The sequence below is a fragment of the Tamandua tetradactyla genome, chromosome 8, assembly GCF_023851605.1.
Source record: "Tamandua tetradactyla isolate mTamTet1 chromosome 8, mTamTet1.pri, whole genome shotgun sequence".
NCBI lineage: Eukaryota > Metazoa > Chordata > Mammalia > Pilosa > Myrmecophagidae > Tamandua > Tamandua tetradactyla.
The window spans coordinates 20,098,346-20,115,018 of record NC_135334.1 but is presented as its reverse complement, the minus strand read 5'-3'; the positions used below and the strand labels follow the sequence as shown (position 1 = coordinate 20,115,018).

Sequence of the window (16,673 nt, the reverse complement as noted above, 5' to 3'; positions counted from 1 at the left end):
AGAAAATGAGAGTTCAAATATTAAATAAGCTTAAAGGAATCAAGTATGTGACTTTTTATTTGCATTTTTCTTGATTTGTTTTGTTGAAAAGTTGTATTATAAAATTTGAGGAATGAAAAAGGCCTTAATTATTCTTACTGGCAATGACTTTCCAACATATTCCTACTAATTAGAGTGTCTTTACTAGTGAGGCATAGGTTCATCCTGGTGATGTAGAAACCTCCGTGAGATCACTAGCAGCTGGGATTGGTGAATCCCCTGGTTCTAGGACAGCTTTTATGGCTCACTTTAAGATTAATTTTGGTTTAATGCTACTGTAAATGGACACTATAATGTGTTTATTATCATTTCTATCCTCAAGTGGAAAACTTCCTGAAGTACCAACATTTCTCTGCTTTTACGGGTACCATTTTAACTCAGGAGACTCACTGAATTTTTTTTTTTCTTCTCTATATTGATTTTGAAATATGGGTTTAATTGGACATATTCTTGGAGTGATATTTTTAGTTTCGTCATTCAGTCATTTGGCTGCCAGATCTAGTGAGCATACAAAAAATTCTTAGTATTTTGTAGGATCTTTTTGTCAGGTCTTTTAAAATATTCAAGTGTACTTTATGGAAATTAGCCTGTTTGTGCTCTGTTTACAAACACAGCTTATACATATTTCATATTTCTGGTAGAACAAATAAATAACCATACCATTCCCACTTCCTCCTAGATAGCATCTTCTAGTAGGAATGGAGAAAATGAAACTCTATATTTGCAGGTGAGCACTTCTACTTTTTGCTGTCTTCCTCCACACCAAATAACTGGTTCACCAAAGATTTAATATGGACTTGAAAGATAAGTGGATCTATCCTGATACATGGATCTATCCTCTAAGTTCAACTTGATGTCTTTCTACTAAGATGAACCTCAAAAAATGTAAGATAAATATAGCTGCATATCTTTTTCCTTTTTTTTTTGTAATGTCAAGTATTACTAATTGAAAGTGCTTCCTTGATTTTACCTGTCAGAGAATTTGTTAGATTTGCTATTCCTGCTAGTTATTACTAGTGAGACATCATTGTTTTTTGTCAGTAGAGGCCATAGTTTAGAATCACTCAAAATAAGTGAAGCTCTCTTTCTAGCCATTTCCTCTTAGTTAATTAGGCTGCTCTTGAGCTAAATGTAAAGAAAGCTTCCTTTATAACAGTTTTTTCAGGGGATCCATTTCTTTATATATGTGCCCAGAGGATTGGGGCTGCCTGAACACTTCCTGATCAATAACGCTAATTAGGGTGCATCTTGGTAATCTTTTGAAAATTTTTGGAGAAGTATCTGTATAGAGAAAGTTTACCATTATTTATTACTTTAAATATTAAAGGCCAGTGACATGACATAGTTCTCAATTTTTTGACCTCAGGACCTTATTGAGGAACTTATGTTCCTGTGGATTAAATCCAGCAATATATACCTTATTAGGAATTAAAATGAGAAAATTTTAAAACATTCATTAATTCATTAAACATAGTAAACCTGTTAGATGTTAACATCAGTTTTTTTAATGAAAAATTACTTTGTTTTCCACACTAAAAGTTTATTGGAAAGAATTTTTTGTATAGTTTTTCAGATCTCTTTAATGTCTGACTTAATAGAAGATAACTGGACTCTCATATCTGCTTTTTCATCCAGTCTGTTGTTTTTTGGTTGAAGTGTATGAAGAAAATCCACAGATGTATCCTTAGAAAAGGAAGGAGAATTTCAGTAGCCTTTTCAGGTAATTGTGGATACTTTTCTTTGATACTACACTAGAACTTGACAAGTGGTAGTTTCTTAAAGGATAGGTGCAGTGTGGAATCTGAAACGCTATCAATGAACTTTTCGTACTCAGGTTAAAATCCACTGGTCTGTTTGACACTTTAAATGCAAAAGAATGTAACCTTTTACTCATGCATGATTTTATAACATTGCTTATTAGTCATTCTTTCAAGTAAAAAAATGGCTTTCCATTAAAGAAAAAAAAAAGTGACTTGTTTAGCTTTCCTCTCACACAGTCCCCCAAGTACCTTTCGTTGACATACAACCACAGTACTTTGCAGTGCAGCTCACATACTTCATGCGTACTTGCCACTTTGTCACATGGAATATTAAAAAGATGTGTACTCAAAGGTTGAGATGTAATAAAATTACTAATTTTGGGTTGTGTTATCAAGGGCATTCTTGAGTGGAATTGAGATTTTTGTATTGCACGGAGTGGCAGTGAAGATTACAGTGACTGCCAGTCAGATTTGATGCCACTGCAATGATTTGTGCTAAGTTGCCAGCAGTTTTACCCTCCTTTGCTTTTGCACCATCAGTGAAAAAATTTCAGCATGGTGAAAATGCAAATGATGTCTTGGTACTTTTATGTTACCAATTCTCACTTCCTAGCCCCCTTGAGAGGATTTTGCAGACCACACTTTAAGAACTGTTAGGATAGTGAAAAGAGTATGAATTTAGACAATCTGGATTCATTTCCAACTCTTTACTTACTTGCTGTGTAAGTCTGAGCAGGTTACCCTCTCAGTTTCCATTTTCTCATCTGTGCAATGTAGTAAATAATACTTACCTAAAAGGATTGTTGTGAGGATTAAATGGGAAATCACCAAGCTTGAGGTTGGTGTCCTCCAAAAGTTGGTTCCTTTCATTCACAGATCTGGGTACTTACAGTAGGAGAGGAGAAAAATGATTAATGAATTTAGAATATATTAACATTACCCTAGCTAACACAGCTGCATTTCATGCTTTCTAATGGTTTTATGTGTCTAAACTATAGAGGTGGGTGTGTTCATTTAAAAAATTTAGTTTGTTGGCTTCTATAATAATATGCTTATTTAACCTAATTTTTCTTCTAAATGTAAAGAAAGGAAATAAACTTTACATTTGATTTAGTAAGTACCTTGGTTTTGTGGTGAGAGGAATCTATATATTGGACTTGAACTGTCTTGTGCACACTGTTATATGAGGGCAGGATGTGGTTGTAAAGGGTATTCTAGAAATTTTTCAATAATCATGTGCAACTGAGGTGGTTTACAACTTGCTGAAAACCTCCTTCCATATGTAATGCACTTTAGTACTCGGTATCTTGAAACATCTTTAGTCTCAAAATAGATGAGGGTGCTTATTGCATTATTTTAAATTCTTACTGGGAGACTGAGCTGTTGTTTTTTTTAATTTACTTTTTTTTATTTATGAACCATAACCACATACAAACACAAACATTCTTACCATATAATCATTCCATTTTTGTTATATAATCAGTAACTCACAATATCCTCACCTAGTTGTATATTCATTATCATGATAATTTCTTAGAACATTTGCATCAATTCAGAAAAAGAAATAAAAAAAAAACAGAAAAAAATTCATACATACCATACCCCTTACCTCTCCCTTTCATCGATCACTAGCATTTCAATCCACTAAATTTATTTTAACATTTGTTCCCCCTATTATTTATTTACTTTTAATCCATATGTTTACTTGTTTGTATATTATTTAATAAGAGTTTCTGTTTTGTCTTCCTAAAAATGCATTGATTACTATGTTTACTGTACCTCAGAGAATGTTTTTTTCATATTCAAATTGTAATAGCACTTTGATACCTTTTCTGAGAAACCCTAGAGCCCAAACATCATGGCTTGAAACCTAGAGTATGGCAGAATTTCTGGGGTTTCTCGCTGTCTTCCCCTCCTAACCATAGGGAGAGGGCCATATATGCCAAGGAAGTAAGACCAAACCATGTTAGAGTTCTTTCTAGTCTCTGCACTGCTATAAGGTGAATAACTAGAACAAATCATCTGGGCCTCGGTTTTCTCCGTTTTCAACGAGGAAGTTGGTCCATGGTTCTAAGGTCCCTCCAACTTTGACCTTCTGTGAGATTGATAATCCAGGAGCATGGAGACAGCTTATTATGGACTCCCTGGGTATTCTCAGGTGAGCTTTATCCTTTTGTCTTCTTACCTCGTGTGAAAATGTAATTTTTAATATCACTCATGGAAGTCTGCCCTGAAGAATTCTTTCTCTCCTGTTCTTTGGAGTATCACTCTTTCTTTTGGATAGTTTCCTCTATTTCAGTTTATCTGTATTTTGATAAGGCAATATTTTCATTTCTTGGTTTTTGCTGTTCTCACTGCCAGTTTAAAAGAAACTTGGGGGCTTTAGTGGAAGAAAATCTGGCATTTCTGGTTCAGAGGAGTTTGTGAGCATGAATTAAGGAGAGACTGACAGGTCTTACTTCCATTCTAGTGAATGTCCTGTGTGATGATGTGTTCTAAAAAGTTGGTGAAATTTGAAAATGCCACAAGAAGTTGACTAGTCTAATTGAATATTTAGTGAGCAAATATAGTCCAGACAGCAGAATAAGTCCCATAGAACTTGTAAGTTTTTATACAATCAAAATTTCAAGCTAACAGCTCCTATGAAAGGAAAGGAGATGTGGCAAATCCATCCCTGTGCCTTGCCACCTCTTTCAAGGAAGACTCAAATATTTTCAATGTGTTTGTTCTTTTCCTTTTAGAAACTGGCCGTGTTGGAATAAATTCTACCATGATTGGGAAGTCAGTGATACTTAGCTGCAATACAGATAGGACTTTTGTTTGCTTTCTTTGTGGATATTTGCACACTAATAGTCTGTGAGGGAAGGCTTTGGGTCTTTAAATATGAGTTATGGTTAACTTGTAGTATCAATTTTTTTTTTCCTCCTGCCTTTCTGTTCAGAGCAATTCTGAACTGAATTGCAATTAAGATAGGGCACACCTAGGTAGAGTAGAATAAACAGGAATCGTTCTATCTTGGGCCACATTAGCTTGGCAGCAGTGACTAAAGGGTTAGTTGATTAGCTGATGAACTTATTCACAGCTTTGTTTCAGAAAAAAACCTGAAGATAGTTTGAGGAAAGAAAAAATGAAACCTAGATCTTGGGGAAAGGAGAATAAGGTTAGGTTCATTTATAGTGTTAGTTACTGGGGTCAATGACTTTTTTTCCTTTTAAAGTGTCTATCTGATTTGCCTCTTCTCTGTTCCCACTATACTAAGATCATTTTACTGTACACCTGGATTTCTAAAATACCTGCATAAACTCCTTCCTCCTACTCTTCAATTCATCATGCACATGGCTGGCTACTCTTCCTGTTTTCCAAAAACCATTCCTTTCATGTTACTTTCTTGCTGAGAACCTACAACGGCTCAAATGGTTCCATTGTATCGAGATTAAACAATGCTGCTTAGTTTCTGAAATGTTTATAATTTATCCAGCCAACTTTATGTCCTTCAATTACCCATCTGCGCCCTCTCCTGCAGTAATGCTTCACCTTCTCCCTGTCTCCCTTTAAGACATTCTAGATCCTGCCTTGACCTTTGTTTTTATGCCAGTCTGAAATGTCCCTCTCACTCCTCTCTGACCAAACCCTAATCATCTTTTCAAGCTCATTTCATTTCCTGCAATCCTGAAGGATTGTTCTGTTCTCTTGGCTTAACTCTTTCTGCAATTGTGGTTACTAGGCTTGACCTGACTGTGCATCCCTACTTAGAAGTTAAGTATTTTCTAGCACCCAGTCTGTGCAGAGTGGTATACCATGTCTTGCAGAGCATTCAGAAATGATATTAAGAGTAATAGCTACAAGTTAATGAGTTTAAACTATGTGTCAGGTGCTGTACATTTCACATACATTACCTAAGATCTTCACAAGAAATACCACAAAGGTAAGTAGTATTTCTCCTATTTTATAGATGAGGTAACCGAAGCTAGTGGTGATCATGATGTCTCGGGTGGTATGGCTAGTTCTCAGGGTGGGGTCCGTCTTCCACCAAAACCCTACCTTTATTACCCCGCTGTGGAAATAGTTTCTGCCCTTAAAAGTATTTACAATCAAATAGTGAAGAGAAGATGAAACCAGTACATGTATCTCATTCTTCTGCCTTTCTCCCTTAATAGATCACAATTGCCCCCACTAGGGCTAAGGAGTAGAAATCTGAGAAGTTTGCATTTCATTCAAGGTGTTTGATCTTGGTAGTGACTTGAACATAGATGAATATAAAAAAGATTGATTCAGCAACCATATAGAGTACAGAGTAGAAAAGAGAGTTAGGAGGTAGGGGGACCAGTAGAAGGTTATTGTAATATCTGAAAAAGAGGCTTAAATTTGGGAGAGTGGTGATGGAATAGGATCAAAAAAGCTGGCACGTAATTTAATAAAACTTAAGGAGAGGGAGGAGTGAGAAAAAAAAAAAAGACTTGTGAACCTAAGGTATTGGTATTGCCATGAAGAAAAGTAGGGACGCATGGAGGAGAGGTGGGATTTGAAGGGGGGAACTAATTTCATTTTGGTCATATTGACTTTTAGGTAGCAGTAGGGTAGGAACTTAGAGAAGTTCAACAGGAAGTTGCAGATACAGTTCTGGAGCTGAGTGAAGTTGAGTCATACATGTTAGTCATCCTGGCCAGATTAAGAACAGGGATTCCGGCGGGCCGTGGTGGCTCAGTGGGCAAGGTGCTTGCCTGCTGTGCCGGAGGACCTCGGTTCGATTCCCGGCCCCAGCCCATGTAGCGAAGGCGGAGAAACAAAATACAGTGAAACGGGAAAATGTTTGAAAGATGTTTCCCTTTCTTCCTCTCTTCCTTCCTTCTATCCTTCCTTCCTTCTCTCTGTCTTTCCTTTAAATAAAAAAAAAAAAAAAAAAAAAAAAAAAAAAAAAAAAGAACAGGGATTCCTCCAGTTCATAAAATCTCATAGTTGCAGCTATCTTATAGAGTCTTTCAGTTGATGAAAAACAAAACATGGCAATGAATTATCTATTCATCCATTGAAAGAGTGAAGTACTGATACATGCTACAACATGGATAAACCTTGAAAACGTTCTTGGTGAAAGAAGCCAGTCACAAAAGTCCGTATATTGTATGATTACATTTAAATGAAATGTTCAGAATAGGCAGAGCTATAGAGATAGAAAGAAGATTAGTGGTTGACAGGGGAAAGAAGAGAGGAGAATGGGTAATACTGCTAATGGGTGCCCATCCTTTTTGGGATGATGAAAATGTTCTATAATTAGGTAGCAGTGATGGCACAACCTTGTGAATATACTAAAGACCACTGAAATGCACAATTTAAAATGATAAATCTTACAATGTGGGAATTGTATGTAAAAAAAAAAAAGTGGGAGAGAAAAAAGTACCTTAGAGAACACCTATTCTGTCTCCAATGCCTTCATCCATCCTCTTGCTTTCGCTGGAGATGCCTAAATATTTCCTGTCTAGGGAACTTACCCTCAAAGCACAGTAATCCATTCCTGGCTTTGCCACCTACAGCCTGTGTGGCAGTGGGCAAGTAAATTAACTTTACTAAGCCTCACCTTCATCATCTGCAAAATGGGAGTAGTAATAATAACTACTTAATAGGGTTATATTGATGAAAATGAAATAGTGAATGTAAAGTGTTTAATATATTGTAAGCAATCGATAAATAACGATTAGTTCCCACAACACCATATTCCTATAATAAAAACAAAAAACGCTTTGTTTTTTGGTTGCTTAATCGCCCCGAAAGTCTATAGCATCAAATGCCATAGGGGAATGGCATTGTTGGAATGAGCTTTGAGAATGTATGGTTGGTTTTTGTTTTTGTTTTTTAAGAATCTTGATAGAATCTGCTGATATCCTATGTTTTTACTGCCAGTTAGGTCAATTTGCCAGCAATTTTGATTTTCCTTTCAGGAGGTATGTGCACTGTGTGGTGAGAGACTTATGAGAGGTGCTTTTGGATCTTGACAGCTGCATGGTGGCCCTGTGATAGGAGTTTCTCTCCCACCCCCAAAGATCCAATGATAGTAAGAAAGTTGAGAGCGGGCATATTTAGGATAAGGTCGCAGACCTGGACTTTCCTCTTAGCCCTATGCTCTTTGCTAACTAAAAGATACAAACTGAAAGGTAGTTTAAGTCTGTGAAAAGAACATGGAGATGTCTTCTAGATTCTTGCCCTAATTTCAGATCCCTTGTTCTTCTTTTGGCTAGGATTAGAAAAGTACTTTGAAATGATATGGCATCAAACACCTAGACAGGAGACGGTTTATTTAGGTTCAGTCGTCTAGAAGATTTAGCAACCTTTTACAAGTCATTTGTTATATTATGTGTCTAGTGCAATCCTGGTGTTAGCTGGAGATGTCTGGTAATCTCTTGTATTGCTTCATAAAACACTGTAATAAACCTAATAGTAGCGGCCTTCAACGGAATGTCTCCTCCCACCTCTCATTCCCTCTACTTCTCCCTCACCCCCTAACTCATTCACCATGTCGGGCAGCTGGAGCCACAAATCACTAGTGTTACTTTGAGAGGAATAAAACCAACCTAAATCTCCCCACCTGCTTTTTTAACGAGTTGGTTTGTTTCCAGATGTCAGTATTTTAGTGTGAAGTATTTTCCCTAATCAATGCTTTAGTCTTCTTGATAATTATTCAGCTCTGTTGAATATACTGTATTAAACTGAGCTCCATGGATGGGAGAGTAAATCTGAATTTCCCTCTGTTCTCTGGAGAGGTCGTATTTCCTGTTTTGGGGGGGTTATTGTTTTGTGAGGATGTTAATGATCAGTTTCCCTACTGGAGTTACCATTGCTTCTTCCTTCAGCCCCCAAACAGTTTCGAATTAACATGGAAACGACGTTTAATTTCTTGACTCATCTCCTCTGGTTTTGAAAATCTTTATCAGTTTCATGCTAATTTAGATAATTTGGCGCTCCCATCTGTCTGTTTCCTCTGACCCTGCCACTGATTATGTGATTAAACCCTCCACTCTGTTGCTTTTCATTTACTTCTAATTCATTTCTGATCTATGTGTGCTGTTTTTTCTTTATTTAGATCCGAGGTATAATTAGGGAAGAGAGCTGAACAAAAGAGCTTATTTTTTTCATTCCCTCGCCATGGTGTTGGGTTAAAAATGTCATCTAGCATGGTCCGGAGCCTTTACAGTATAGCCAAGGGGGAAGGTGCCTAGCCATGCAAAGTTGATGTATGGTGGGAGCTTGTTTACTTTGTGCTTAGCCAGATTCTTCCGATATTGTTACTTTGAGGTACTTCTATTTTTATTATCTAACATTTATTAAATGTCAGCCATGTGCTCTGTTAAACACAAAGAATAGCATGGTTCTGCCTGGATTGGGAGTCCAGAATTCTTGTGAATTTAGTTTCATTCCTAGTGACTCAAAAATTTGTTTCTGTCATCCAGGAGGATGTTTTCCAAATATTTTGCTATTATATTTATAAACATTAAGATCCTGTCCTTAGGAGAGATATAAATATATAAATCAAGGCACAAAATAAGAGAGACAGAAAAAGCAAAGCTGGTTTATCTACCTTAATTTTTTCTCTTTTTCAAATGGTAGATTGGATTTTTCCATCTATTTCCATTTCACCTGTGTCTTTCACTCTGCAAAGACTGTTTTGATAGTTTCCTTTGGCCCAAGGCAAAGTTGGTGGCAGGCTAAGTTCTGAGGAAAGAGCCTGGAACCTGAAGGCGCATGAGTATGGATTTTAGCTCACTTAAACAATAAATGGCAAAATTTTGCTCAGTTAGTAAACACTATACCTTGCATTCTCTATGTATTATATCATGATGGCAGTGTGTGATTCTTAAATATAACTGTTGTGGAAGTGGAATTTTCTGATTTACAATAAATAAAAAGACGACTTCAAGGCCCATCATTTACTACTACACAAGTTTCTTTCCTCATCTTTAAAATTGCAGCTCCCAGGGTCATGATGAGGAACAAATGTGATGGTGGCCATGAACGCACTTGCAAACTTGTGAAGTGCTGTGCAAATGCTAGTTATTGTGAAGGGTGGTGGTGAGATGAACTGTGTATCTACGTAATGACGGAAATGAAAAATATTTACTCCCGAAACTCCTAGGATTCCCTTTGCATATGTTTATGTATAAATTATGTGTGCAAATATTTTTACTCAGGTGTTTGGATTTATTATGTTGTTAATGAGTAGGGCAGATATAGCAGTGTTAAGCTGAGGACTGAAATGAAGGGGGATGATAACTACAGAAGTGCAGCGGGGAGTGCTGCCCCTCTGTGCCTCAGAGGAGTGGCTTAGCTTCTGCAGGACAGGAGCCACATCTGCCCACAGGTATTTTCGAGGCATCAGTACCCAGCCTGGCACATAGATAGCCCTGAGTAATTGTTCACCAAATTAAACTGAAGGATGAAAACACATCTCTGGGGGGAACTTTCTTTATTGAATAAACCCTCTCCTCACTTCCCCCTCTTCCATCCACCTCTAGATCAACCACAACATAAAACAGATTATTTTATCACTACCGAAAAATAAAAATCTTATCTTTGGGAATTGGGAGGGAGAAGTTTACTTTTTATTTTAATTACTAAATATATAGATAACTTTGTGGTTACTTCTTTTACTTTTTTTTTTTTTTTAATATTGGTTTCTCCATTCTTTCCCCACCAACTTTTAAGTCAACCATATCACCTCTACAGTGGGCCTAATTAATTATCATTTGAAAGGCAGTGCATACCATCAGACTGGGGGCATGGGCAGCACAGAGTCAATTTGTATTCAGAAGAACAAGAGGTAGTATTGTATGTACTGAACTTTGTCCAAGTGCTTAATGCTTGAAAATGCACGGAGAATCTTTCCTCTAGCAGGAGGTGCAGACTGACACTGAGACATAAAAGCAGTAGATATGTTGAAATAGTTTTTCATTTTTACCCACTCACAGTTTTCATTCTTTAATGTGTATGTTTGTGTTGTGTTGTGTCATTTTAAAAACAAGCACAATGTTTATTTAGCTCAGTCTTATTTTGGAACTATATTCTTCTCATGTAAAAATAGTCTCTTTTTTAACAGAGCCATTAATATTGCTTACCTAGTAAAGCTTGAGTCTGTTAATACTACCTTTGTTAGTGGGGCACTTAAGTAATTATTGCATTTTCTAGTATTAAGTTTCTTCACTGCATTTAAAGAAAAGTACCCATGCATTTAAAGAAAAAGACCCAAACATACAAGCAAGGTTTTACTTTCAACAAGATATGTTACATTTCTCTTAAGACTGATGTTCCTTTTAGCTGTGGGTCAAGGAGACAAATTGAGATTCTGGGAATTTACAGATGGATGGTACCTTATTCAGCCTTCTAATCCTATGCTGGAATACCCTTTACAGCAATCCTGGCAGATGGCCAGCCATCTGCTTGTTTACTTCCAGTGCTGGGAAGCTCATTGTCTCCTAAGGCAACTCATAAATTCTTTCTTATTTGAGCTAAAATGGGCCTATCTGTAATTTATATCCATTGTCCTGCTTGTGGAGCAACATAGGAAATATTTGAAGATGGCTATCCCATCTTTCTTTAGTCTTTTCCAAATTAAGATAACTGGATTCTTCTGAAATTAAAGAGTTTTGCCTGGAATCTAGAAGAATGCAAGTGACTTAACTGTTAAACCGTGTGGTACTCAGTACAAAGTTTTTGTTCCAATTGTAGCTAGCAGGTAAAGTGTCTCTTCCAGTATTTCAAACTCTGACATAGTTCACTACCTAGTATAGTCCTTGAGTGTACCCCATCACTCGTTTAGCTAGGATGAGAAGAAGTGTGTCCTGGGTGAATAGAAATACTGCTATCTTATCCCTTTTGCAATTCTGAATTCTTTGAGCAAGCACAAGCTCCATAAAATTTGAAGATTTTCCTTTGGGAGATAAAAGTAAAGGTACCAGACTAAAAGCTTTTTGAAAGTAGGAACTGTGTCTAATCTTTCTTTCTTTTTGTTACAATGGCTAATACAGTACCTGGTAGAAAAAAACAACTGCTACATGAATTGGTGCTTGAGTTGATAAAGAGAACTGGTCAACACTATGTTGAAATATATCTATTTATGTATATATATGTGTGTGTGTGTGTGTGTGTGTATGTGCGTGCATGTGTATACTTATACATTTATATATATCCATACGTTTTTAATACATATGCACGTACATACATACATATACATATATCTTTTTTTAGAGTGAGGGGCTTCAACTACTTTATAATATCCGAGTCATTTTATGATAATTCATAGAAGACTTAATGCCACTGTCTAGATAAATTAAAAATCCAGACCTCTAGGACAATATGTGTCCTCTTATTTTCAATATCCTGGGAATGGTGCACTGAGATGACAGAGCCTTTTCTATGTCCTGCCATTGCTCAGGTGATTGCATTTTGCTCCTAGGTGGAAAATGTCACCCTAACCCTTATGCCCTTCAACTACAGCTCTTCCTTCTGTTCAATTGTATTGTTTCTTCAATTGCTCTTGTTATTGAAGTTTGAGAACGAAATCAGTGAAAGGATGGAAAAAAATTGCAGCTTCTTTAATTATTAAAATATTTAAATGAGTTAACTCCATGTTATAGTCATCTTTGATCAGTGGCCTTTAGGCAGTGGAGCCAGAAGCCCTCAGTTTTAAGCCAGCTTTCCTACTTCCCTACTGAGTGGATTCTATCTGTAACATGGTATAATGGAGCCTTCCTAGACTGTGAGATCAAATGAGGAAAGATGGATGTGGGAAGTATAAAGCTCATCATGAGGAAATGCTGCTTTAAGAAGCAAGCATAGTACCTCTTATTATTGTGACACTGCTTACAAGTCTTCATTGGTTCAATGCCCCTTTTCCCAGGTAGGTACAGCCATTGTGGCAGACCTCCAGTTACAGTGCACGTCCATAGAGGATTCAGGTTGAAAACTCTGGTGTTTACCTGTGCGAGTGTGTGTGCTAAAATGGTCATTGGTTCCAACTTTGGAGTTGCCATTAATCACGTACGCTGTCCCTACCCCCAGCCTGTCAGCCTAGACTCTGACCAAGTAACTGAGTTAATTGTATGGAAAATATCACATAGAAAATATATAATATCAGGACCAAAACTCTAGGAAGAAGATTGTAATACCCATAATATCTTTTTTTTGACTGTAAACCTCAAGAGGACCAGTTCTGAATGTCTTTGTTTTCTATTTTGTTTCCAGTGCCTGGCACATAATGGGCATCAAAGATTTGTTGAAGGAGAATGAATTGTCATGGCAGCTTATCTCCTCTGTAGAGTAGTAAATGGAAACTGAGAAGTGGAAATGAATTAGGTTCCCACGTTAGGCTTGAGAGCAGGGCTGCTGAATGAGAGACAGGTTTAGTCTGATCAAGGATGATCCAAATTTTCATTTTAATTTCAGTGAGGTCCCTTGACCAATAAGATGAAGATGAGATGTTGGGAGAAGGGAGCTACCTTATAATATAGTTATTAAGCAGAGGTGGGATTTCTTAACATTAGATGTGGTCTTTGCAGCTAGCTAGCCTGAGCAACATGCTGCTATGAGGTGCTGGGACTTTGCATGTACAGCTAGCCCATGTGCATATATATGTTTGCACTTTGCTAACACTTGTTCATAATGTTTTTGGGCAAAACCACTGCTTATTGCATTAAGGCATGAGTAACTCTTCCTAACTTCTAACTCTCTTCAGCTCTTTTTCTAAATTGGTATCCTTTAAGAATGAACCATTTACCACCCCAAACAGGTGATAAGAAGGAGACACAGAATTTATTTTAATTTAATCTGGAATTAAGTACTCTGGTAGGATTGCTGCATTTTAATACTATATGACCATACGGGTATACAATCAGGCTTTTGCTTCCTTCAGCTCCAAGTTCCCAGATGTGAACCCCAACTTCAGCTTAAGTTTGTTAAGATTTCAAGTTTAGTAGAAACCAATGGTTTCATATTTGCCAGTTAGGTAATCTCATTGGACTCTTTTCGACCAACATCAGGAAAAAATTTGATTTGCCATAATTGTGGATTCCATCATTAACACTTACTCCATTTTGGTTTATTCATTCAACACATTTATTGAGCACCTACCTAATAAACACGTAGGAGAGCTCATGTGGGGGGTGGGGGCCAATTCCTGAAGAATTCAGTATGTTAAAGGCACAGAGGCATAACACAGGGTGAGCACAGAACTATAAGCAGTTTTGTTATTGATACAATATGAGTGGGGGATTAGTGGAAGATGGGAGACATAAGCAGGGACCATATGTGTTGTGGTAAGGAAGTTTGGATTCCATTTTACCTATAGGGTCATGAAAGGCCTGCAAGCTAGGGTGTGTTTGAGACACATCACTGGGGCAGCCTTTTGTGATGTATTAGAGGAAGTCAGTCTAGAGGCAGGGAGATCAGTTATAATAGTCTCTAAGAGATGGTGACATGATGATGGCCTATGCCACTAAGCAGTAAGTCAGTATGTGCCTCAGTTGACCCCTTCTATGCAAAGGGCTCATTATGAACTTGGGATGAACCTTCAGAAGGATCTTTGGAAAAGAGATGGCAGGTTAATTTTATATCAAGAATTCTTGGTGGGTATACCTGAAGGACATAGAAGGAAGTAGCTAAAAATAAATCCAGGAGAGCAAACTCCTTCCTGTGGGGTCCAGTCCCCAAGGAGCTTGTATCTACCGGACTTAATCATGATGGCCAAGCACACTAAACCCTGTCGATCTAACAGAGCATACCAGTTGACTGCCAGGTATACTTCAGACCAGAGGATCTAAAGGAGAAAGCCATGTTTTCCAGTCTCCTCCTTTCTTATTCAGGGCAGCAGCCTCAGAGGTAGATCAACTGAGCCAGTTTGATTCCTCATCTGACAAACCGGTGCTGTGGAATCCAAAAGTGATCTGGACAGAACTCCCCACCCCTAGAGCTGAGCTAGGGAAATTATCCTGCCTGGAATTAAAGTTTGATTGACAAGTGGCACTGATATTCAGGAGTAAAGAGTGAAGAACAAGCAGAAGTTCAAAAGAACTCAGCAGCTAGTAGCTGAGGGAAGAGATAAGAAAGTAGGTGGGAACAACTAGGACAGGGCTAGAGACAGGCTTCTCTGGCATTGTTGCTCACCATCTGGTTTAGTAGGGCTCCTTGCTTCTGGAGCAGAGGTCTTCAGAATGGGAAATGTCAAAATCATGCTCAGGAAGGGGAGAAACTGGAGTCAGTAGGTCACAGCCAAGGCTACCTCCAGATCCTTCTGCAAGCTCCTCCCTACCTTCCCTGGATAATAGAACAGAATAGATAATAGGCAACAGAATAAAATTAAGCATTTCTCTTCTCTAGTATTCTTCTTTCCCATACACTTAAGCCTTTATAGTCTGTTTCGCTCATCTTAAAGGCTTCCAGTACAAGGGGCCAAGGATCCATATTTGGCATTTCAGAGTCTGAAGTAACATTAGGGCTCGTTTAGTCTGCTTTCCTCACTTTTAGGGATGTGGAAACTGAAGCCAAGGGAAGTTACTTGCCCAGGGTCACAGGCCTGCCCCTCATTCATCCCAGCCCAGGGTAATTTCTGCTAGGCCATGCTGCTACTCTGCCCATTTGGCAAATGAGGGAAATGAGGGCAGAGTGAGAAAAAGGGAGCTGAAATTAGAAATTAATTGTGTGTGGCTTATTCACCCCACACTGTGACTGGTTTACAGGTGATCTTAAGTTTTAACTGGTTTCTTCATCTGAGTAGGGTCATCTCAGCACCTACTTTGCAAAGTTGATGGGAAGGTTATTGGAAATAACAATTGTGTAAATTCTGTAGTTTTGGCATAGAGTAGGTGCTAAGTAATGTTACTTCCTCCCCGTAGCTTGGTTCACGGAGAAGTGGGCATTCTGGACTGGTCCATGGGAAAGTCCAGTCCTGGGAAAGGCAGTATCATAGTCCAGATACCATCCTCTTTCATGCCTAGGACCCAGCCAGAGAATTTAACGAGGCTGTGGGTATGCTGAAGATCAGTTTGTTGAAGATGGGAGGGCTGCGGGAATCAGTTTGGTCATCTCAAGACAGAGACCCTGTGGGTTGGAAAAGAGTTGCTGTGATAGGCTTGAGGAGGTCGCTTGGCTGTCTCCAATTTGTTCGAGGATCTTCCATTACCCAGCCGCTGCTTCAGGGTCGCTGTGGAGTAGTAAAAGAGCCCGTCCCTGCCACTTACCAACAGTGTGCTTCTGGGCCCATCCCTTCATTCTCCTAACCTCCGGGACCCCATACGCAAATGAGTTACTCCCAAGACGTTTACACTGGTGCCCGGGAACTTCCCGTGCAAGCTGTTTCTCTTCAGAAGACTGGAACAATTTGGTCCTTTTTCTCCGCATAAACCTTCCGGTTCTCCATCCTCCGTACTACTCTGGTTGCGGTGTCTGTAGTAACAGGGCAAGCGAGTCCCTCGCGCTGTTCCCAAAAACCCCACCAAGAGGCGCCCTTTGCCCATCGAAGCCTGCCGGGCTAATAACTCCTCGGGCCCGGCTAGGGCTGCCCCTTCTCGCAGGGCGGAGCAGGGTGCGGGCTGCGCCTCTTTTTCCCACCTGAGGTCGATACACCGCAGCGGCCGCACCCCGCTTCCCAAGCCCAGCCCTTCCCACTCGGGGCTCGGCCCCCGGGGTGGTGACGGCAAGTTTGCCTCTCGCCCCCAGGCCCCGCCCCCTGCCCATCCGCTGCCTCTCTCCTTCGGCTCGCTTCTCTGCCCCGGGAGCTCCAGGTCGCCGTGGGGTGCCCACGGCCCTTCCCCGCCACTCGGAGGTCGCTGGCGGCGCGGGCCCCAGAGGGACCTTTTCTCGCCAGCCTGGCCGACTCCGGCGCCGAACCGCCGCAGT

General features: G+C 39.1%; 1 long non-coding RNA gene across 1 annotated transcript; it reads right to left on the bottom strand.

Moving 5' to 3' along the window:
* Positions 1-1,626: 1,626 nt before the first annotated feature.
* LOC143644107 (uncharacterized) lies at positions 1,627-15,425 on the bottom strand. Its single transcript, XR_013156516.1, has 3 exons — positions 14,943-15,425; positions 2,591-2,684; positions 1,627-1,722 (listed from the first exon to the last, which is right to left on the bottom strand). It is a non-coding gene; the product is annotated as an uncharacterized LOC143644107 (long non-coding RNA).
* Between the last annotated feature and the right edge of the window lie 1,248 nt (positions 15,426-16,673).